The sequence below is a fragment of the Rhinoderma darwinii genome (assembly GCF_050947455.1).
Source record: "Rhinoderma darwinii isolate aRhiDar2 chromosome 2 unlocalized genomic scaffold, aRhiDar2.hap1 SUPER_2_unloc_31, whole genome shotgun sequence".
NCBI lineage: Eukaryota > Metazoa > Chordata > Amphibia > Anura > Rhinodermatidae > Rhinoderma > Rhinoderma darwinii.
In genome coordinates, this window is record NW_027461698.1 from 372244 (window position 1) to 396112 (window position 23869).

At 45.1% G+C, this 23869-nt stretch overlaps 11 non-coding genes across 11 annotated transcripts; all 11 read right to left on the minus strand.

Moving 5' to 3' along the window:
* Positions 1–10220: 10220 nt before the first annotated feature.
* LOC142677543 (U2 spliceosomal RNA) lies at positions 10221–10411 on the minus strand. The gene has a single exon (XR_012852553.1). It is a non-coding gene; the product is annotated as a U2 spliceosomal RNA (small nuclear RNA).
* Positions 10412–11543: 1132 nt separating this feature from the next.
* On the minus strand, positions 11544–11734 carry LOC142677522 (U2 spliceosomal RNA). The gene has a single exon (XR_012852534.1). It is a non-coding gene; the product is annotated as a U2 spliceosomal RNA (small nuclear RNA).
* Positions 11735–12852: 1118 nt separating this feature from the next.
* LOC142677133 (U2 spliceosomal RNA) lies at positions 12853–13043 on the minus strand. Its single transcript, XR_012852182.1, has one exon. It is a non-coding gene; the product is annotated as a U2 spliceosomal RNA (small nuclear RNA).
* A 1107-nt stretch (positions 13044–14150) lies between these two features.
* On the minus strand, positions 14151–14341 carry LOC142677134 (U2 spliceosomal RNA). The gene has a single exon (XR_012852183.1). It is a non-coding gene; the product is annotated as a U2 spliceosomal RNA (small nuclear RNA).
* Positions 14342–15455: 1114 nt separating this feature from the next.
* Positions 15456–15646, minus strand: LOC142677135 (U2 spliceosomal RNA). The gene has a single exon (XR_012852184.1). It is a non-coding gene; the product is annotated as a U2 spliceosomal RNA (small nuclear RNA).
* Positions 15647–16769: 1123 nt separating this feature from the next.
* On the minus strand, positions 16770–16960 carry LOC142677529 (U2 spliceosomal RNA). The gene has a single exon (XR_012852540.1). It is a non-coding gene; the product is annotated as a U2 spliceosomal RNA (small nuclear RNA).
* A 1123-nt stretch (positions 16961–18083) lies between these two features.
* Positions 18084–18274, minus strand: LOC142677136 (U2 spliceosomal RNA). Its single transcript, XR_012852185.1, has one exon. It is a non-coding gene; the product is annotated as a U2 spliceosomal RNA (small nuclear RNA).
* A 1116-nt stretch (positions 18275–19390) lies between these two features.
* On the minus strand, positions 19391–19581 carry LOC142677137 (U2 spliceosomal RNA). Its single transcript, XR_012852186.1, has one exon. It is a non-coding gene; the product is annotated as a U2 spliceosomal RNA (small nuclear RNA).
* Positions 19582–20332: 751 nt separating this feature from the next.
* Positions 20333–20523, minus strand: LOC142677139 (U2 spliceosomal RNA). Its single transcript, XR_012852187.1, has one exon. It is a non-coding gene; the product is annotated as a U2 spliceosomal RNA (small nuclear RNA).
* A 1120-nt stretch (positions 20524–21643) lies between these two features.
* Positions 21644–21834, minus strand: LOC142677140 (U2 spliceosomal RNA). The gene has a single exon (XR_012852188.1). It is a non-coding gene; the product is annotated as a U2 spliceosomal RNA (small nuclear RNA).
* Positions 21835–22953: 1119 nt separating this feature from the next.
* Positions 22954–23144, minus strand: LOC142677520 (U2 spliceosomal RNA). Its single transcript, XR_012852532.1, has one exon. It is a non-coding gene; the product is annotated as a U2 spliceosomal RNA (small nuclear RNA).
* Between the last annotated feature and the right edge of the window lie 725 nt (positions 23145–23869).

The following is a 23869-nucleotide window of genomic DNA, read 5'->3' on the forward strand; positions in this document are numbered from 1 at the left end:
CTGTGCAACACATAATATTGGAAGAACTGTAAAAGTACCACAGAAGCACACACCCAGACCTATATATCCGTTCCAGAGACTACAGATAGACTATATTCAATTACCAAAAGTCGGTACCTATGAGTATGTGCTTGTTTGTATTGATCTCTTTTCAGGATGGCCAGAAGCTTTTCCAGTAACCAAAGCTACAGCCGTAGCCACAGCAAAGAAACTGATCAACGAGGTGGTGTGCAGATATGGAGTTCCAGAGGTGATCGAGAGCGACAGAGGAACTCATTTTACGGGTGAAATCATGAACCATGTGTTGTCAGCTCTAGGCATAAGTCAAGCCCTACATACACCATACCATCCACAGAGCAGTGGGAAGGTTGAGAGACTAAATGGGACTCTCAAATTGAAAATCCAAAAAGCAATGGTAGAAACCGGGAAACCATGGACCGAGTGTCTACCATTAGCCTTGTTCTCAGTAAGATACACGCCCACGAAAAGAACAGGTCTCAGCCCATATGAGATCTTATTTGGGTCGGCTCCCAGATTAGGATGTTATTTTCCACAGGTGCTCCAAATGCAGTATGGTAGACTAACAGATTATGTATCAACCCTGAACAAACAAGTGACTAAGGTGCATGCACAAGTATTTGCTTCTATTCCAGATCCTGATTCAGTTGAAGCGACGTATAAGCTAGAACCAGGAGATTGGGTCGTTGTCAAAAGACACGTGAGGAAAAGTCTAGACCCAAGATTTGACGGACCGTTTCAAGTCCTTTTCAAGTTTTACTCATTACAAGCACCTCAGTGAAGCTCGAAGGAAAGGCAAGCTGGATTCACGCCAGTCATTGTAAAAAGGTTCTTCAGCCAGAAGAATGAAGATCTTTGCGGTTGTTGCGGCGGTTGTTGCGTGTGCTCTTATACAAAAAGGCAGAACTGCTACTCCTGTACACGTAATCAGTACAGAATCACTGGAATGTTATACTACAAATGTGACTACAACCGAAGGGACTTGGAAAAAAAAAGGACCACATGGAGGGACTGTGTACCTTCACATAGACAAAACAGCCAGCATTAGCATACAAGAAGAGACGCCGGGGCTGTTGTTTTGTTGTTATGAACCAGATTTACAGTATTTATAGAAATATACAACCAGTAAAAATAGAAATGAAATGATAAATAAGACTTATGAAAGATGCAACAAGGAGAGGCTCAACTCTACGATTGTAATAAAAGAAACTGATGGGATGATATTATGTATGAATAATAGCCAAATAAGAAATAGAAGATATTTTGTATTCTTGATAACAATTTTAAGAGATAGTTTTAAGCCACATATAACAGTACAAAGTCTGGAAAGAATCCCACACACTTGTAAGAGCGCTGTAACCCAACAGCAGAAAAAGAATGTACACTTCAATATTTCCTTCCCTGAATCCCCCAGCTGTCATAGACAAAAAAGAGAATGGTATGACCCGCTATGAGGAGGGGTAGGAACGGGATTAGGAGTATTGAATGGGATACAGTTAGAAACACTTATGAACAAATTAAACTCAGTGGGAGACGACACATCTACTGCATTAAGGATAGGGCGTCATGGTTACCTACTACCTTTGCCTTACAGCAAAAAGGGTTAGCTATAGATCAACTGTTCCTAAATGTTTTTAATGAAAGTATGCTAACCGAATATAGAACATTACAGAATGTATCAACTTTTGTGAATTGGACAGTATGTACGCTTAAAACGATGTGGCAACAAGAACAGATGAATAATTTTAAGAATAAATTGTTTAGTAGTCATGTTAGGCAATGGACAGACATTCTGCCCATAGGAAAGAGAAATGATACGTGGTTATTGTTACAGCCTGAGTATACTGAGTGTACACCTAGATGGTGCGCAGGAAGACTAATAGCATTTAATGTGAAAAATCCTACTCTATTATGCAAATTTATTGTTATGCCAATGGTAATGATTGATCCGGTGACATTATTAGGACAATATTGGATGCCAGAAATGAAAGGAACACACATAGATTCTCAAAATAAGACAAGGAATATAGATTTGTGCCAATTAACAGAGCAAGGATATGTATGTAATCAGCAGTCAGGGATATATGAACCCTGTCTAATGCAGCACCAGGATAATGTATGCGCACTCACTATAATCCCAGAAGCTAACCTACAGGTTTATATTGAAGTAGGTCCACAGCATGTATGTTTAATAACTAACGACAAGCAGACCCTTAGCCAGTTTAATCTCATAGGACCATTTTCAGGATGTCTATACAATGTGACGCATTTGACTTGGGGGAACCAAACTATAGTGTTCCTGCCTACTTTAGAAGAAATAATGTCCACTGTATGGGTACCTGAACCTTTGCCCTATGGAAATTTTAGTTTGCCACTGGAAGAGTTAAAACAAGTGTTACAAAAGTCTAAAGATGTAAAGAAATTGATAGCAGCCCATAATGTAACTCTAAGTAATGTGAAAGTATTGGCTACAATAGCAGCTAAGGAAGTAATAAATTTATCGTCAGCAATAAAAGATGCCAGTGCCCATCATTGGTATGACATATTTACAGGATTTTCCCCCACTGCCACTAAGATACTGCATGTGTTATTCCAACCCTTGATATGTTTCATAATATTGTTTATATTGCTTACATGTTTTAATTGTTATACATTTTGCAAAATAAGGGAAGCATTCAATCAGAGGCCTATACATTATGATGAAAGAGTGTTGTGAGATTACCCCACCTACATACCTGTGTGAATCAAGTGAAGAAATGGATCGAAGCCTTGCTATCAGGAGATAGAAGTAGCATTGGAATTTAGGTGTTGGTAAAATCACAAAAGGAGGGATTGTTATGGTATAAATATATGTATAATGTATCTGGGGCCCCAAGGAGTGAAATGTTATAGAGGAGAACATGTGTTACAATAGAATGGGTATTTTAGAAAGGTTAAGAGAGGAAATAGTTTGCAGCTGCTTCTGCCGTCCCTTCAAATTGCGAACAGATGGCGGTCAATCACTTGACCAACCCCCCTAAGCATAAAAGGGAATACCTTGTGTTCCACCAATAGGCTTTATGGGAAAGAAGGATGTAAGGATTGAATATACAGATGACTCATATGTTATGGAATGTTTTTTGTTCGTCTGATGCTATAAGTAGGAACGTTTGTAGTTCAATAAATTAGAAGGATTTTTACTTTGAGAAACGTCTCCGTGTATCTGTTGCTTCTCCGAGCTCGCACCCCCCCCCACCTGATTTGAACCTGCATGGAGATCAAGGCGTAACGTGACCTCATTGCGATCACACCGGAAACACAGAAACACAGACGACACAAAACAAGAGGTGGCAATGTATTAATTAATTGCATTTAATAAATTAGCTCATTATCACACATGACTGTACAAATGCATTGTCCAACAGGTGTTGAAATAATGGGATTAAAAGGGGAGATCCCATCCGAAAGACAAAAACAATGGCAAACACAAAAAGCACTTTTGGAATCTGATTTTAGTAAAATCTGAGGCCCCATTATGATGTCAGAAAGCTGGCTCTGGCTCCTGAGGTCTCCACTATGACACGTGCAAAGTTCCGTCTGAACTTTATATAAGACGGTGCGGCTCAGTCAGTCACTCAGTGTTGCCTGAGAGGGCAACACTGCAACAGCCGGCCCCCAGGCTGTCTTTTTTTTGCACAGCTAGTTGCCTCCAGGAGGCCACAAGAGGGAGACAAGGGACTGCAAAATGGAAAATAGGCATCCACCAACTTTACAGACAACTTGTTCTCCTTGCTCCTACAACCTCCATCCTTGCACAGTTTGTTATTCTTCCAGGTAACATAGTAACAAATCCAAATTGCTGCTCTCTTTGTAGGCAAGCAAGGGTTTGTTGCAACTGCAATTCTTACTTCTTCTTGAAATGTAGGGACTAGAGATGAGCGAACCGGGACAACCGAACCCGGTTTCGGTCCGAACTTCCGGTAAAGTTCGGTTCGCAGCGAATCCGAACTTCACCGGGTTCGGCCGAACCCGTTTTGACCGAACCCGGTCAAAAACATTATACAAATCGGCAGCCACTTATCTCTATCAATCACTGATAGAGAAAAGAGGCTGCTGATTAAAAATAAAATAAAAAGCATTTCATACGTACCCGGTCGTTGTCTTGGTGACGAGTCCCTCTTCTTCCTCCAGTCCGACCTTCTTTTCTGACGCGGCAGCCTGTGATTGGCTGCAGAGGCCTCTGCAGCCTGTGATTGGCTGCAGAGGCCGCGGCAGCCTGTGATTGGCTGCAGCGCTCACATGGGCTGCATCGTCATCAAGGAATGTCGGGCCGGATGTCGAGAGGGACGCGTCACCAAGGCAACGGCCAGGAGACCGGACTGGAGGAAGCAGAAAGTTCTCGGTAAGTATGAACGTCTTTTTTTTTACAGGTACTGTGATCGGTAGTCACTGTCCAGGGTACTGAAACAGTTACTGCCGATCAGTTAACTCTTTCAACACCCTGGACAGTGACTATTTAGGGTATGTGCACACACACTAATTACGTCCGTAAATGACGGACGTATTTCGGCCGCAAGTACCGGACCGAACACAGTGCAGGGAGCCGGGCTCCTAGCATCATAGTTATGTACGATGCTAGGAGTCCCTGCCTCTCTGCAGGACAACTGTCCCGTACTGTAATCATGTTTTCAGTACGGGACAGTAGTTCCACGGAGAGGCAGGGACTCCTAGCATCGTACATAACTATGATGCTAGGAGCCCGGCTCCCTGCAGGGTGTTCGGTCCGGTACTTGCGGCCGAAATACGTCCGTCAATTACGGACGTAATTAGTGTGTGTGCACATACCCTTACTGACGTCGCCTAGCAACGCTGCCGTAATGACGGGTGCACACATGTAGCCACCCGTCATTACGGGGCCTCATGCACACGACCATAAAAACACCCGTTATCACGGGTCGTAATTACGACCCGAAATAGCGGGCCCATAGACTTCTGTTAGCCACGGGTACCTTCCCGTTTTCTCACGGGAAGGTGCCCGTGCCGTTAAAAAGATAGAACATGTTCTATTTTTTTTATTTTACGGGCCGTGCTCGTAATTACGACTCGTAACTACGAGCACGGCCGGCCGGCCACGGGCAGCCGGCCGCTTTTGCGAACCGTGCTGTCATTATAATTATAGCAGCACGGCCCGTAAAATAGAAAAATAGAACATGTTCTATTTTTTTAACGGCACGGGCACCTTCCCGTGAGAATACGGAAAGGTACCCGTGGGTAACAGAAGTCTATGAGCCCGTTATTGCGGGTCGTAATTACGACCCGCAATAACGGGTGTTTTTACGGTCGTGTGCATAATGGGAGCACGGCTCGGAAAAATGAACGGCTGCCCGTGCTCATCTCCTGAAATAATCTGTGCTGCCTTAAACTCTGTGGACAGGTCAGGATCCTGTTTCTTTTAAATGCTGCTAGGGAACCCGCTCGATCCACTATATAAGGCTACGCTACAGTGCAGCATTTAAAAGAAACAGGATCCTGACCTGTCCACAGAGTTTAAGGCAGCACAGAGTATTTCAGGAGATGAGCGTGCAGATTCAGTGCTGCTGTGAACTCTGCTCTTACCATTACGTAGCTCTCAGTCTGTTACCTCTCCTCCACTCCTGTCCTCCAGAACACCTTCACATGATTGGCAAGTCACCACGTAATGGTAAGAGCAGAGTTCACAGCAGCACAGAGTATTTCAGGAGATAAGCGTGCGGATCTTGTGCGTGGTGGTGACTTGCCAATCATGTGAACGTGTTATAGAGGACAGGAGTGGAGGAGATGTAACAGACTGAGCTACGTAATGGTAAGAACAGAGTTCACAGCAGCACAGAGTATTTCAGGAGAGGAGCGTGCAGATTCAGTGCTGCTGTGAACTCTGCTCTTACCATTACGTAGCTCAGTCTGTTACCTCTCCTCCACTCCTGTCCTCAATAACACCTTCACATGATTGGCAAGTCACCACCCCGCACAAGATCCGCACGCTCATCTCCTGAAATACTCTGTGCTGCTGTGAACTCTGCTCTTACCATTACGTGGTGACTTGCCAATCATGTGAAGGTGTTCTGGAGGACAGGAGTGGAGGAGAGGTAACAGACTGAGAGCTACGTAATGGTAAGAGCAGAGTTCGCAGCAGCACTGAATCTGCACGCTCATCTCCTGAAATACTCTGTGCTGCCTTAAACTCTATGGACAGGTCAGGATCCTGTTTCTTTTAAATGCTGCACTGTAGCGCAGCCTTATATAGTGGATCGAGCGGGTTCCCCAGCAGCATTTAAAAGAAACCGTGTTTGTGTATGTGTGTGTTTGTGTATATATGTGTGTTTGGGTATGTGACTTTGTCTGTTTTTGTTTTTATATGTGTGTTTGTGTATATGTGTGTGTATATATGGGTGTGTTTGTGTATATGTGTTTTGTGTATATGTTTGTGTATATATGGGTGTATTTGTGTATATGTTTGTGTGTAGATGTTTGTGTGTGTTTTTGTATATGTGTGTATATGGGTGTGTGTTTGTGTGTATATATGGGTGTGTTTGTGTATATGTGTTTGTGTATATGTGTGTTTGGGTATGTGTGTTTTTGTTTGTATATGTGTTTGTGTATATGTGTTCGTGTATGTGTGTATAACTGTGTGTGTGTGTTGGATATGTGTGTTTTTGTTTGTATATGTGTGAGTTCGTGTATATGTGTGTGTTTGTCTGTGTGTGTGTGTGTGTGTGTGTGTATATCTTGTGTTTGTGTATATATGTGTGTGTGTCTGTGTATGGTTGTTTGTTTGTGTGTGCGTGTATATATGTGTGTAGGTGAGTAGAAGTATTGGTATTGTTCACATTGATAACTGTTTTTTTATGTTGTTGCAGATTTTGATGTACCGATTGGACTACATCTTCGATTCGTTGGACTACTGCGTAGATCTGCGTTTTTTCAAATTTTAATAAAATGGTTAACGAGGGTTTTGTTGGGGATTTCTTATTTCAATAAAAAAGAATTGTCTTTGTGTTTTTTTTCAAACTTTATTAGTGCCTAGATAATGGTAGTTGGCTGATTGACAGCGTCTATTATTAAGGCGGTACTTAGTGTTAGCCGGTGCAGAGGCTAGCACTAACCACCCATTATTACCCCGGTACCCACCACCACCAGGGGTGCCGGGAAGAGCTTGGTACGATCCAGTACCCGACCATCTGTTGTGATGGTCGGGTACTGGGGCGGCCGTAGGCTGGTATTATGAGGCTGGGAAGGGCCAAAATCAGTGGACCTTCCCACCCTTGTAATGCTAGGCTGCTGCTGCTGTGTTGTATCAGGCTGGTTATAAAAATGGGGGGGACCCCCACGTCGTTTTTTTTTTTGAATTTAACAAATTTAGCAATAGACGGGTCCCCCACATTTTTAATAACCAGCCATATACAAGGCCGCAGCAGTCTGGCATTACATTGGTGGGAAGGGCCACTGGTTTTGTCCATTCCCAGGCTAATAACACTGTGTTGTATGTGGCTGGTTATGATAAATTGGGTGGAACCCCATGTCTTTTTTAAAAAAAAAATGTAAATAAATAAATAATTAAAAAAAATGACGTGGGGTCCCCCCCACTTTTATAACCAGCCAGATACAACACAGCAGCAGCAGCCTAGCATTACAAGGGTGGGAAGGTCCACTGTTTTTGGCCCTTCCCAGCCTCATAATACCAGCCTGCGGCCGCCCCAGAGCCCGACCATCACAACAGATGGTCGGGTACTGGATCGTACCTGGCTCTTCCCGGCACCCCTGGTGGTGGTGGGTACCGGGGTAATAATGGTGGTTAGTGTTAGCCTCTGCACCGGCTAACACTAAGCCTCGCATTAGTAATGGATGTTGTCACTCAGACAGCGGCCATTACTAAAGTGGTAATAATAAAATTTGAAAAGAAAAAGACAAAGATATAGATAAAATATTTTATTGAAATAAAGCACCCCCAACACAACCCTCATTAACCATTTTATTGTAGAAAAAAAAAACGTCATCTAAGTAGTCCTCGAAACCGACGTAGTCCAAACACCAAACCTGTAAAAAAAAAAAAAAAATGAAATAAAACATGTCGTAGGCTTAGATTCAGTTTAATGTGTGATACTGACTGTTATACCATGTATAGAAGCCTGCCGTGAAGTTGACTTAGATACAGGGCGCCAGCAGACAGTATCATACATGGCCATACATACATATATACAAACATACATACATATATACAAGCATACACATATATACATGCAAATATACATACATGCAAACATATATACATGCAAACTATCATACATGCATACACACACACACACATGAAAACATACATACATACAAACAAACATGCAAAGATACATACATACATACATATATACAAGCATGCACAAATATACATGCAAACATAAATACATGCAAACATAATTACATACATGCACATATATATAAACATACATGCAAACATACATGCAAAAATAAAAACATGCAAACATACATACATGCACATATATACATACATACATGACAACATACATACAAACATACATGACAACATACATACATGCAAACATACATACATGCAAACATACATACACACATGCAAACATATATACATGCAAATATACATACAAACATGCACATGTATACATACATGCCAACATACATGCACATATATACATACATACATGACAACATACATACATGCAAATATACGTACATACAGACATGCACGTATATACATACATGCCAACATACATGCACATATATACATACATGACAACATACATACATACATGACAACATACATATATATATACACACATGCAAATATACATACAAACATGCATACATACATGCAAACATACATTCATGCAAACACACATACATGCAAACATACATACATACATACAAATATACATACACACATGCACATATATACATACATGACAACATACATACATACATACATACATACATGACAACATACATGCAAAAATACATACATGCAAACATACACACATGCAAACATACATACATACATGCAAATATATACATGCAAATATACATACAAACATGCACATATATAAATACATGCCAACATACATGCACAGATATACATACATACATGACAACATACATACATGCCTACATACATACATGACAACATACATACATGACAACATACATACATGCCAACATACATACATACATGACAACATACATACATACATACATACATACATACATGCCAACATACATACATGCCAAAAAATAATAATAATACGTTCATACTTACTTTCCTCCTGTCCGGCCTCCAGCGATGACGTTTCATCCATGTCGCCGCTGCAGCCTGTGATTGGCTGCAGAGGCGGTCACGTGGGATGAAGCGTCATCCTGACGTGCGTGACCGCCACTACAGCCTGTGATTGGCTGCAGCGGCGAAAGGGATGAAACGTCATCGCTGGAGGCCGGACAGGAGGAAAGTAAGTACGAACGTATAATTTTTATTTTTTTATTACATTTAAAATAGTATTTTCCGCGCGCCGAGCATGTACTGTGAAGGTTGCTGAAAGAGTTAGTGCAGCCCATTAACTCTATCAGCACCCCGGACAGTAGCATGCTCGGCGCATGTAAGTGACAGGTTCGGTCAGAACTAGTTCGGTCCGAACCGAACTTTTTTGTGAAATTCGGCGAACTAGCCGAACCGAACTTTTGATAAGTTCGCTCATCTCTAGTAGGGACCACAGTACATTCCATCAAATCCATCTAGTGTACACAGGTAGGTCCATTGTGACGGGCGGGCGGGCGGGCTGGCGGGCTGGCTGCTTTAATGGCTGTTTGCTGTTCCCCTACTCCACTCCACTATTTGACTATGGTGCTGCATCAATCAGTGGCTGGCTCAGGTGCAGCTCTTTAACCTACCTAGGAGGGAGGGCGGAGAGAAGACAAGGAAGGTGAATGAGCTGTTCCAATGTGAAATGCCGGAAACACAGAAACACAGACGACACAAAACAAGAGGTGGCAATGTATTAATTAATTGCATTTAATAAATTAGCTCATTATCACACATGACTGTACAAATGCATTGTCCAACAGGTGTTGAAATAATGGGATTAAAAGGGGAGATCCCATCCGAAAGACAAAAACAATGGCAAACACAAAAAGCACTTTTGGAATCTGATTTTAGTAAACACATAAGGAAAGGGTGCACCGGTCCTGTAAATACTGCAATACCAGGTCAATGCGTGGAGTGGACAGAACAAGCTCTATTTCCATCTCCCTGTTCTAAAAATCCATTTAATATATGGTCTCCAGATAGGGGACGTATCAGATATTAAACTGATAAGAACAGATACTACACTTGATCTTAGCCAAAAGGCCGAGAAGCGATAACCCGAACGTGCCGCGCGTTTTGCTTCTTTTGCTTGCACCACAATGCAGTGCTAAAAGAGGAGGAATCGACATAAAAACGCCTTCCTGGCAACGCCCAAATGCCCTCCTGCCGTGCAAACACTGGCAGCAGCAGCAGCAGCAGCAGCAGTAAGTGCATGCCCACTGCCACCCCTTCTCCTTTCACACCTTGTATCAGCTTTAATCCAGTCCAGTGCTGCCTGCTGAGCAGCACTGACCAACACTGCCTGGGCCCAGGCTTTTATCTCTGAGGCCCCATTATGATGTCAGAAAGCTGGCTCTGGCTCCTGAGGTCTCCACTATGACACGTGCAAAGTTCCGTCTGAACTTTATATAAGACGGTGCGGCTCAGTCAGTCACTCAGTGTTGCCTGAGAGGGCAACACTGCAACAGCCGGCCCCCAGGCTGTCTTTTTTTTGCACAGCTAGTTGCCTCCAGGAGGCCACAAGAGGGAGACAAGGGACTGCAAAATGGAAAATAGGCATCCACCAACTTTACAGACAACTTGTTCTCCTTGCTCCTACAACCTCCATCCTTGCACAATTTGTTATTCTTCCAGGTAACATAGTAACAAATCCAAATTGCTGCTCTCTTTGTAGGCAAGCAAGGGTTTGTTGCAACTGCAATTCTTACTTCTTCTTGAAATGTAGGGACCACAGTACATTCCATCAAATCCATCTAGTGTACACAGGTAGGTCCATTGTGACGGGCGGGCGGGCGGGCTGGCGGGCTGGCTGCTTTAATGGCTGTTTGCTGTTCCCCTACTCCACTCCACTATTTGACTATGGTGCTGCATCAATCAGTGGCTGGCTCAGGTGCAGCTCTTTAACCTACCTAGGAGGGAGGGCGGAGAGAAGACAAGGAAGGTGAATGAGCTGTTCCAATGTGAAATGCCGGAAACACAGAAACACAGACGACACAAAACAAGAGGTGGCAATGTATTAATTAATTGCATTTAATAAATTAGCTCATTATCACACATGACTGTACAAATGCATTGTCCAACAGGTGTTGAAATAATGGGATTAAAAGGGGAGATCCCATCCGAAAGACAAAAACAATGGCAAACACAAAAAGCACTTTTGGAATCTGATTTTAGTAAACACATAAGGAAAGGGTGCACCGGTCCTGTAAATACTGCAATACCAGGTCAATGCGTGGAGTGGACAGAGCAAGCTCTATTTCCATCTCCCTGTTCTAAAAATCCATTTAATATATGGTCCCCAGATAGGGGACGTATCAGATATTAAACTGCTAAGAACAGATACTACACTTGATCTTAGCCAAAAGGCCGAGAAGCGATAACCCGAACGTGCCGCGCGTTTTGCTTCTTTTGCTTGCACCACAATGCAGTGCTAAAAGAGGAGGAATCGACATAAAAACGCCTTCCTGGCAACGCCCAAATGCCCTCCTGCCGTGCAAACACTGGCAGCAGCAGCAGCAGCAGTAAGTGCATGCCCACTGCCACCCCTTCTCCTTTCACACCTTGTATCAGCTTTAATCCAGTCCAGTGCTGCCTGCTGAGCAGCACTGACCAACACTGCCTGGGCCCAGGCTTTTATCTCTGAGGCCCCATTATGATGTCAGAAAGCTGGCTCTGGCTCCTGAGGTCTCCACTATGACACGTGCAAAGTTCCGTCTGAACTTTATATAAGACGGTGCGGCTCAGTCAGTCACTCAGTGTTGCCTGAGAGGGCAACACTGCAACATCCGGCCCCCAGGCTGTCTTTTTTTTGCACAGCTAGTTGCCTCCAGGAGGCCACAAGAGGGAGACAAGGGACTGCAAAATGGAAAATAGGCATCCACCAACTTTACAGACAACTTGTTCTCCTTGCTCCTACAACCTCCATCCTTGCACAGTTTGTTATTCTTCCAGGTAACATAGTAACAAATCCAAATTGCTGCTCTCTTTGTAGGCAAGCAAGGGTTTGTTGCAACTGCAATTCTTACTTCTTCTTGAAATGTAGGGACCACAGTACATTCCATCACATCCATCTAGTGTACACAGGTAGGTCCATTGTGACGGGCGGGCGGGCGGGCTGGCTGCTTTAATGTCTGTTTGCTGTTCCCCTACTCCACTCCACTATTTGACTATGGTGCTGCATCAATCAGTGGCTGGCTCAGGTGCAGCTCTTTAACCTACCTAGGAGGGAGGGCGGAGAGAAGACAAGGAAGGTGAATGAGCTGTTCCAATGTGAAATGCCGGAAACACAGAAACACAGACGACACAAAACAAGAGGTGGCAATGTATTAATTAATTGCATTTAATAAATTAGCTCATTATCACACATGACTGTACAAATGCATTGTCCAACAGGTGTTGAAATAATGGGATTAAAAGGGGAGATCCCATCCGAAAGACAAAAACAATGGCAAACACAAAAAGCACTTTTGGAATCTGATTTTAGTAAACACATAAGGAAAGGGTGCACCGGTCCTGGAAATACTGCAATACCAGGTCAATGCGTGGAGTGGACAGAGCAAGCTCTATTTCCATCTCCCTGTTCTAAAAATCCATTTAATATATGGTCCCCAGATAGGGGACGTATCAGATATTAAACTGATAAGAACAGATACTACACTTGATCTTAGCCAAAAGGCCGAGAAGCGATAACCCGAACGTGCCGCGCGTTTTGCTTCTTTTGCTTGCACCACAATGCAGTGCTGAAAGAGGAGGAATCGACATAAAAACGCCTTCCTGGCAACACCCAAATGCCCTCCTGCCGTGCAAACACTGGCAGCAGCAGCAGCAGTAAGTGCATGCCCACTGCCACCCCTTCTCCTTTCACACCTTGTATCAGCTTTAATCCAGTCCAGTGCTGCCTGCTGAGCAGCACTGACCAACACTGCCTGGGCCCAGGCTTTTATCTCTGAGGCCCCATTATGATGTCAGAAAGCTGGCTCTGGCTCCTGAGGTCTCCACTATGACACGTGCAAAGTTCCGTCTGAACTTTATATAAGACGGTGCGGCTCAGTCAGTCACTCAGTGTTGCCTGAGAGGGCAACACTGCAACAGCCGGCCCCCAGGCTGTCTTTTTTTTGCACAGCTAGTTGCCTCCAGGAGGCCACAAGAGGGAGACATGGGACTGCAAAATGGAAAATAGGCATCCACCAACTTTACAGACAACTTGTTCTCCTTGCTCCTACAACCTCCATCCTTGCACAGTTTGTTATTCTTCCAGGTAACATAGTAACAAATCCAAATTGCTGCTCTCTTTGTAGGCAAGCAAGGGTTTGTTGCAACTGCAATTCTTACTTCTTCTTGAAATGTAGGGACCACAGTACATTCCATCACATCCATCTAGTGTACACAGGTAGGTCCATTGTAACGGGCGGGCGGGCTGCTTTAATGGCTGTTTGCTGTTCCCCTACTCCACTCCACTATTTGACTATGGTGCTGCATCAATCAGTGGCTGGCTCAGGTGCAGCTCTTTAACCTACCTAGGAGGGAGGGCGGAGAGAAGACAAGGAAGGTGAATGAGCTGTTCCAATGTGAAATGCCGGAAACACAGAAACACAGACGACACAAAACAAGAGGTGGCAATGTATTAATTAATTGCATTTAATAAATTAGCTCATTATCACACATGACTGTACAAATGCATTGTCCAACAGGTGTTGAAATAATGGGATTAAAAGGGGAGATCCCATCCGAAAGACAAAAACAATGGCAAACACAAAAAGCACTTTTGGAATCTGATTTTAGTAAACACATAAGGAAAGGGTGCACCGGTCCTGGAAATACTGCAATACCAGGTCAATGCGTGGAGTGGACAGAGCAAGCTCTATTTCCATCTCCCTGTTCTAAAAATCCATTTAATATATGGTCCCCAGATAGGGGACGTATCAGATATTAAACTGATAAGAACAGATACTACACTTGATCTTAGCCAAAAGGCCGAGAAGCGATAACCCGAACGTGCCGCGCGTTTTGCTTCTTTTGCTTGCACCACAATGCAGTGCTGAAAGAGGAGGAATCGACATAAAAACGCCTTCCTGGCAACGCCCAAATGCCCTCCTGCCGTGCAAACACTGGCAGCAGCAGCAGCAGCAGCAGCAGCAGCAGTAAGTGCATGCCCACTGCCACCCCTTCTCCTTTCACACCTTGTATCAGCTTTAATCCAGTCCAGTGCTGCCTGCTGAGCAGCACTGACCAACACTGCCTGGGCCCAGGCTTTTATCTCTGAGGCCCCATTATGATGTCAGAAAGCTGGCTCTGGCTCCTGAGGTCTCCACTATGACACGTGCAAAGTTCCGTCTGAACTTTATATAAGACGGTGCGGCTCAGTCAGTCACTCAGTGTTGCCTGAGAGGGCAACACTGCAACAGCCGGCCCCCAGGCTGTCTTTTTTTTGCACAGCTAGTTGCCTCCAGGAGGCCACAAGAGGGAGACAAGGGACTGCAAAATGGAAAATAGGCATCCACCAACTTTACAGACAACTTGTTCTCCTTGCTCCTACAACCTCCATCCTTGCACAGTTTGTTATTCTTCCAGGTAACATAGTAACAAATCCAAATTGCTGCTCTCTTTGTAGGCAAGCAAGGGTTTGTTGCAACTGCAATTCTTACTTCTTCTTGAAATGTAGGGACCACAGTACATTCCATCACATCCATCTAGTGTACACAGGTAGGTCCATTGTAACGGGCGGGCGGGCTGCTTTAATGGCTGTTTGCTGTTCCCCTACTCCACTCCACTATTTGACTATGGTGCTGCATCAATCAGTGGCTGGCTCAGGTGCAGCTCTTTAACCTACCTAGGAGGGAGGGCGGAGAGAAGACAAGGAAGGTGAATGAGCTGTTCCAATGTGAAATGCCGGAAACACAGACGACACAAAACAAGAGGTGGCAATGTATTAATTAATTGCATTTAATAAATTAGCTCATTATCACACATGACTGTACAAATGCATTGTCCAACAGGTGTTGAAATAATGGGATTAAAAGGGGAGATCCCATCCGAAAGACAAAAACAATGGCAAACACAAAAAGCACTTTTGGAATCTGATTTTAGTAAACACATAAGGAAAGGGTGCACCGGTCCTGGAAATACTGCAATACCAGGTCAATGCGTGGAGTGGACAGAGCAAGCTCTATTTCCATCTCCCTGTTCTAAAAATCCATTTAATATATGGTCCCCAGATAGGGGACGTATCAGATATTAAACTGATAAGAACAGATACTACACTTGATCTTAGCCAAAAGGCCGAGAAGCGATAACCCGAACGTGCCGCGCGTTTTGCTTCTTTTGCTTGCACCACAATGCAGTGCTGAAAGAGGAGGAATCGACATAAAAACGCCTTCCTGGCAACGCCCAAATGCCCTCCTGCCGTGCAAACACTGGCAGCAGCAGCAGCAGCAGTAAGTGCATGCCCACTGCCACCCCTTCTCCTTTCACACCTTGTATCAGCTTTAATCCAGTCCAGTGCTGCCTGCTGAGCAGCACTGACCAACACTGCCTGGGCCCAGGCTTTTATCTCTGAGGCCCCATTATGATGTCAGAAAGCTGGCTCTGGCTCCTGAGGTCTCCACTATGACACGTGCAAAGTTCCGTCTGAACTTTATATAAGACGGTGCGGCTCAGTCAGTCACTCAGTGTTGCCTGAGAGGGCAACACTGCAACAGCCGGCCCCCAGGCTGTCTTTTTTTTGCACAGCTAGTTGCCTCCAGGAGGCCACAAGAGGGAGACAAGGGACTGCAAAATGGAAAATAGGCATCCACCAACTTTACAGACAACTTGTTCTCCTTGCTCCTACAACCTCCATCCTTGCACAGTTTGTTATTCTTCCAGGTAACATAGTAACAAATCCAAATTGCTGCTCTCTTTGTAGGCAAGCAAGGGTTTGTTGCAACTGCAATTCTTACTTCTTCTTGAAATGTAGGGACCACAGTACATTCCATCACATCCATCTAGTGTACACAGGTAGGTCCATTGTGACGGGCGGGCGGGCGGGCGGGCTGGCTGCTTTAATGGCTGTTTGCTGTTCCCCTACTCCACTCCACTGTTTGACTATGGTGCTGCATCAATCAGTGGCTGGCTCAGGTGCAGCTCTTTAACCTACCTAGGAGGGAGGGCGGTAGAGAAGACAAGGAAGGTGAATGAGCTGTTCCAATGTGAAATGCCGGAAACACAGAAACACAGACGACACAAAACAAGAGGTGGCAATGTATTAATTAATTGCATTTAATAAATTAGCTCATTATCACACATGACTGTACAAATGCATTGTCCAACAGGTGTTGAAATAATGGGATTAAAAGGGGAGATCCCATCCGAAAGACAAAAACAATGGCAAACACAAAAAGCACTTTTGGAATCTGATTTTAGTAAACACATAAGGAAAGGGTGCACCGGTCCTGGAAATACTGCAATACCAGGTCAATGCGTGGAGTGGACAGAGCAAGCTCTATTTCCATCTCCCTGTTCTAAAAATCCATTTAATATATGGTCCCAAGATAGGGGACGTATTAGATATTAAACTGATAAGAACAGATACTACACTTGATCTTAGCCAAAAGGCCGAGAAGCGATAACCCGAACGTGCCGCGCGTTTTGCTTCTTTTGCTTGCACCACAATGCAGTGCTGAAAGAGGAGGAATCGACATAAAAACGCCTTCCTGGCAACGCCCAAATGCCCTCCTGCCGTGCAAACACTGGCAGCAGCAGCAGCAGTAAGTGCATGCCCACTGCCACCCCTTCTCCTTTCACACCTTGTATCAGCTTTAATCCAGTCCAGTGCTGCCTGCTGAGCAGCACTGACCAACACTGCCTGGGCCCAGGCTTTTATCTCTGAGGCCCCATTATGATGTCAGAAAGCTGGCTCTGGCTCATGAGGTCTCCACTATGACACGTGCAAAGTTCCGTCTGAACTTTATATAAGACGGTGCGGCTCAGTCAGTCACTCAGTGTTGCCTGAGAGGGCAACACTGCAACAGCCGGCCCCCAGGTTGTCTTTTTTTTGCACAGCTAGTTGCCTCCAGGAGGCCACAAGAGGGAGACAAGGGACTGCAAAATGGAAAATAGGCATCCACCAACTTTACAGACAACTTGTTCTCCTTGCTCCTACAACCTCCATCCTTGCACAGTTTGTTATTCTTCCAGGTAACATAGTAACAAATCCAAATTGCTGCTCTCTTTGTAGGCAAGCAAGGGTTTGTTGCAACTGCAATTCTTACTTCTTCTTGAAATGTAGGGACCACAGTACATTCCATCACATCCATCTAGTGTACACAGGTAGGTCCATTGTGACGGGCGGGCGGGCGGGCGGGCGGGCTGGCTGCTTTAATGTCTGTTTGCTGTTCCCCTACTCCACTCCACTATTTGACTATGGTGCTGCATCAATCAGTGGCTGGCTCAGGTGCAGCTCTTTAACCTACCTAGGAGGGAGGGCGGAGAGAAGACAAGGAAGGTGAATGAGCTGTTCCAATGTGAAATGCCGGAAACACAGAAACACAGACGACACAAAACAAGAGGTGGCAATGTATTAATTAATTGCATTTAATAAATTAGCTCATTATCACACATGACTGTACAAATGCATTGTCCAACAGGTGTTGAAATAATGGGATTAAAAGGGGAGATCCCATCCGAAAGACAAAAACAATGGCAAACACAAAAAGCACTTTTGGAATCTGATTTTAGTAAACACATAAGGAAAGGGTGCACCGGTCCTGGAAATACTGCAATACCAGGTCAATGCGTGGAGTGGACAGAGCAAGCTCTATTTCCATCTCCCTGTTCTAAAAATCCATTTAATATATGGTCCCCAGATAGGGGACGTATCAGATATTAAACTGATAAGAACAGATACTACACTTGATCTTAGCCAAAAGGCCGAGAAGCGATAACCCGAACGTGCCGCGCGTTTTGCTTCTTTTGCTTGCACCACAATGCAGTGCTGAAAGAGGAGGAATCGACATAAAAACGCCTTCCTGGCAACGCCCAAATGCCCTCCTGCCGTGCAAACACTGGCAGCAGCAGCAGCAGCAGCAGCAGTAAGTGCATGCCCACTGCCACCCCTTCTCCTTTCACACCTTGTATCAGCTTTAATCCAGTCCAGTGCTGCCTGCTGAGCAGCACTGACCAACACTGCCTGGGCCCAGGCTTTTATCTCTGAGGCCCCATTATGATGTCAGAAAGCTGGCTCTGGCTCCTGAGGTCTCCACTATGACACGTGCAAAGTTCCGTCTGAACTTTATATAAGACGGTGCGGCTCAGTCAGTCACTCAGTGTTGCCTGAGAGGGCAACACTGCAACAGCCGGCCCCCAGGCTGTCTTTTTTTTGCACAGCTAGTTGCCTCCAGGAGGCCACAAGAGGGAGACAAGGGACTGCAAAATGGAAAATAGGCATCCACCAACTTTACAGACAACTTGTTCTCCTTGCTCCTACAACCTCCATCCTTGCACAGTTTGTTATTCTTCCAGGTAACATAGTAACAAATCCAAATTGCTGCTCTCTTTGTAGGCAAGCAAGGGTTTGTTGCAACTGCAATTCTTACTTCTTCTTGAAATGTAGGGACCACAGTACATTCCATCACATCCATCTAGTGTACACAGGTAGGTCCATTGTGACGGGCGGGCGGGCTGCTTTAATGGCTGTTTGCTGTTCCCCTACTCCACTCCACTATTTGACTATGGTGCTGCATCAATCAGTGGCTGGCTCAGGTGCAGCTCTTTAACCTACCTAGGAGGGAGGGCGGAGAGAAGACAAGGAAGGTGAATGAGCTGTTCCAATGTGAAATGCCGGAAACACAGAAACACAGACGACACAAAACAAGAGGTGGCAATGTATTAATTAATTGTATTTAATAAATTAGCTCATTATCACACATGACTGTACAAATGCATTGTCCAACAGGTGTTGAAATAATGGGATTAAAAGGGGAGATCCCATCCGAAAGACAAAAACAATGGCAAACACAAAAAGCACTTTTGGAATCTGATTTTAGTAAACACATAAGGAAAGGGTGCACCGGTCCTGGAAATACTGCAATACCAGGTCAATGCGTGGAGTGGACAGAGCAAGCTCTATTTCCATCTCCCTGTTCTAAAAATCCATTTAATATATGGTCCCCAGATAGGGGACGTATCAGATATTAAACTGATAAGAACAGATACTACACTTGATCTTAGCCAAAAGGCCGAGAAGCGATAACCCGAACGTGCCGCGCGTTTTGCTTCTTTTGCTTGCACCACAATGCAGTGCTGAAAGAGGAGGAATCGACATAAAAACGCCTTCCTGGCAACGCCCAAATGCCCTCCTGCCGTGCAAACACTGGCAGCAGCAGCAGCAGCAGTAAGTGCATGCCCACTGCCACCCCTTCTCCTTTCACACCTTGTATCAGCTTTAATCCAGTCCAGTGCTGCCTGCTGAGCAGCACTGACCAACACTGCCTGGGCCCAGGCTTTTATCTCTGAGGCCCCATTATGATGTCAGAAAGCTGGCTCTGGCTCCTGAGGTCTCCACTATGTACACATCTAGTGTACACAGGTAGGTCCATTGTGACGGGCGGGCGGGCGGGCTGGCTGCTTTAATGGCTGTTTGCTGTTCCCCTACTCCACTCCACTATTTGACTATGGTGCTGCATCAATCAGTGGCTGGCTCAGGTGCAGCACTTTAACCTACCTAGGAGGGAGGGCGGAGAGAAGACAAGGAAGGTGAATGAGCTGTTCCAATGTGAAATGCCGGAAACACAGAAACACAGACGACACAAAACAAGAGGTGGCAATGTATTAATTAATTGCATTTAATAAATTAGCTCATTATCACACATGACTGTACAAATGCATTGTCCAACAGGTGTTGAAATAATGGGATTAAAAGGGGAGATCCCATCCGAAAGACAAAAACAATGGCAAACACAAAAAGCACTTTTGGAATCTGATTTTAGTAAACACATAAGGAAAGGGTGCACCGGTCCTGGAAATACTGCAATACCAGGTCAATGCGTGGAGTGGACAGAGCAAGCTCTATTTCCATCTCCCTGTTCTAAAAATCCATTTAATATATGGTCCCCAGATAGGGGACGTATCAGATATTAAACTGATAAGAACAGATACTACACTTGATCTTAGCCAAAAGGCCGAGAAGCGATAACCCGAACGTGCCGCGCGTTTTGCTTCTTTTGCTTGCACCACAATGCAGTGCTGAAAGAGGAGGAATCGACATAAAAACGCCTTCCTGGCAACGCCCAAATGCCCTCCTGCCGTGCAAACACTGGCAGCAGCAGCAGCAGCAGCAGCAGTAAGTGCATGCCCACTGCCACCCCTTCTCCTTTCACACCTTGTATCAGCTTTAATCCAGTCCAGTGCTGCCAGCTGAGCAGCACTGACCAACACTGCCTGGGCCCAGGCTTTTATCTCTGAGGCCCCATTATGATGTCAGAAAGCTGGCTCTGGCTCCTGAGGTCTCCACTATGACACGTGCAAAGTTCCGTCTGAACTTTATATAAGACGGTGCGGCTCAGTCAGTCACTCAGTGTTGCCTGAGAGGGCAACACTGCAACAGCCGGCCCCCAGGCTGTCTTTTTTTTGCACAGCTAGTTGCCTCCAGGAGGCCACAAGAGGGAGACAAGGGACTGCAAAATGGAAAATAGGCATCCACCAACTTTACAGACAACTTGTTCTCCTTGCTCCTACAACCTCCATCCTTGCACAGTTTGTTATTCTTCCAGGTAACATAGTAACAAATCCAAATTGCTGCTCTCTTTGTAGGCAAGCAAGGGTTTGTTGCAACTGCAATTCTTACTTCTTCTTGAAATGTAGGGACCACAGTACATTCCATCACATCCATCTAGTGTACACAGGTAGGTCCATTGTGACGGGCGGGCGGGCTGGCTGCTTTAATGGCTGTTTGCTGTTCCCCTACTCCACTCCACTATTTGACTATGGTGCTGCATCAATCAGTGGCTGGCTCAGGTGCAGCTCTTTAACCTACCTAGGAGGGAGGGCGGAGAGAAGACAAGGAAGGTGAATGAGCTGTTCCAATGTGAAATGCCGGAAACACAGAAACACAGACGACACAAAACAAGAGGTGGCAATGTATTAATTAATTGCATTTAATAAATTAGCTCATTATCACACATGACTGTACAAATGCATTGTCCAACAGGTGTTGAAATAATGGGATTAAAAGGGGAGATCCCATCCGAAAGACAAAAACAATGGCAAACACAAAAAGCACTTTTGGAATCTGATTTTAGTAAACACATAAGGAAAGGGTGCACCGGTCCTGGAAATACTGCAATACCAGGTCAATGCGTGGAGTGGACAGAGCAAGCTCTATTTCCATCTCCCTGTTCTAAAAATCCATTTAATATATGGTCCCCAGATAGGGGACGTATCAGATATTAAACTGATAAGAACAGATACTACACTTGATCTTAGCCAAAAGGCCGAGAAGCGATAACCCGAACGTGCCGCGCGTTTTGCTTCTTTTGCTTGCACCACAATGCAGTGCTGAAAGAGGAGGAATCGACATAAAAACGCCTTCCTGGCAACGCCCAAATGCCCTCCTGCCGTGCAAACACTGGCAGCAGCAGCAGCAGTAGCAGCAGCAGTAAGTGCATGCCCACTGCCACCCCTTCTCCTTTCACACCTTGTATCAGCTTTAATCCAGTCCAGTGCTGCCTGCTGAGCAGCACTGACCAACACTGCCTGGGCCCAGGCTTTTATCTCTGAGGCCCCATTATGATGTCAGAAAGCTGGCTCTGGCTCCTGAGGTCTCCACTATGACACGTGCAAAGTTCCGTCTGAACTTTATATAAGACGGTGCGGCTCAGTCAGTCACTCAGTGTTGCCTGAGAGGGCAACACTGCAACAGCCGGCCCCCAGGCTGTCTTTTTTTTGCACAGCTAGTTGCCTCCAGGAGGCCACAAGAGGGAGACAAGGGACTGCAAAATGGAAAATAGGCATCCACCAACTTTACAGACAACTTGTTCTCCTTGCTCCTACAACCTCCATCCTTGCACAGTTTGTTATTCTTCCAGGTAACATAGTAACAAATCCAAATTGCTGCTCTCTTTGTAGGCAAGCAAGGGTTTGTTGCAACTGCAATTATTACTTCTTCTTGAAATGTAGGGACCACAGTACATTCCATCACATCCATCTAGTGTACACAGGTAGGTCCATTGTAACGGGCGGGCGGGCTGCTTTAATGGCTGTTTGCTGTTCCCCTACTCCACTCCACTATTTGACTATGGTGCTGCATCAATCAGTGGCTGGCTCAGGTGCAGCTCTTTAACCTACCTAGGAGGGAGGGCGGAGAGAAGACAAGGAAGGTGAATGAGCTGTTCCAATGTGAAATGCCGGAAACACAGAAACACAGACGACACAAAACAAGAGGTGGCAATGTATTAATTAATTGCATATAATAAATTAGCTCATTATCACACATGACTGTACAAATGCATTGTCCAACAGGTGTTGAAATAATGGGATTAAAAGGGGAGATCCCATCCGAAAGACAAAAACAATGGCAAACACAAAAAGCACTTTTGGAATCTGATTTTAGTAAACACATAAGGAAAGGGTGCACCGGTCCTGGAAATACTGCAATACCAGGTCAATGCGTGGAGTGGACAGAGCAAGCTCTATTTCCATCTCCCTGTTCTAAAAATCCATTTAATATATGGTCCCCAGATATGGCACGTATCAGATATTAAACTGATAAGAACAGATACTACACTTGATCTTAGCCAAAAGGCCGAGAAGCGATAACCCGAACGTGCCGCGCGTTTTGCTTCTTTTGCTTGCACCACAATGCAGTGCTGAAAGAGGAGGAATCGACATAAAAACGCCTTCCTGGCAACGCCCAAATTCCCTCCTGCCGTGCAAACACTGGCAGCAGCAGCAGTAAGTGCATGCCCACTGCCACCCCTTCTCCTTTCACACCTTGTATCAGCTTTAATCCAGTCCAGTGCTGCCTGCTGAGCAGCACTGACCAACACTGCCTGGGCCCAGGCTTTTATCTCTGAGGCCCCATTATGATGTCAGAAAGCTGGCTCTGGCTCCTGAGGTCTCCACTATGACACGTGCAAAGTTCCGTCTGAACTTTATATAAGACGGTGCGGCTCAGTCAGTCACTCAGTGTTGCCTGAGAGGGCAACACTGCAACAGCCGGCCCCCAGGCTGTCTTTTTTTTGCACAGCTAGTTGCCTCCAGGAGGCCACAAGAGGGAGACAAGGGACTGCAAAATGGAAAATAGGCATCCACCAACTTTACAGACAACTTGTTCTCCTTGCTCCTACAACCTCCATCCTTGCACAGTTTGTTATTCTTCCAGGTAACATAGTAACAAATCCAAATTGCTGCTCTCTTTGTAGGCAAGCAAGGGTTTGTTGCAACTGCAATTCTTACTTCTTCTTGAAATGTAGGGACCACAGTACATTCCATCACATCCATCTAGTGTACACAGGTAGGTCCATTGTGACGGGCGGGCGG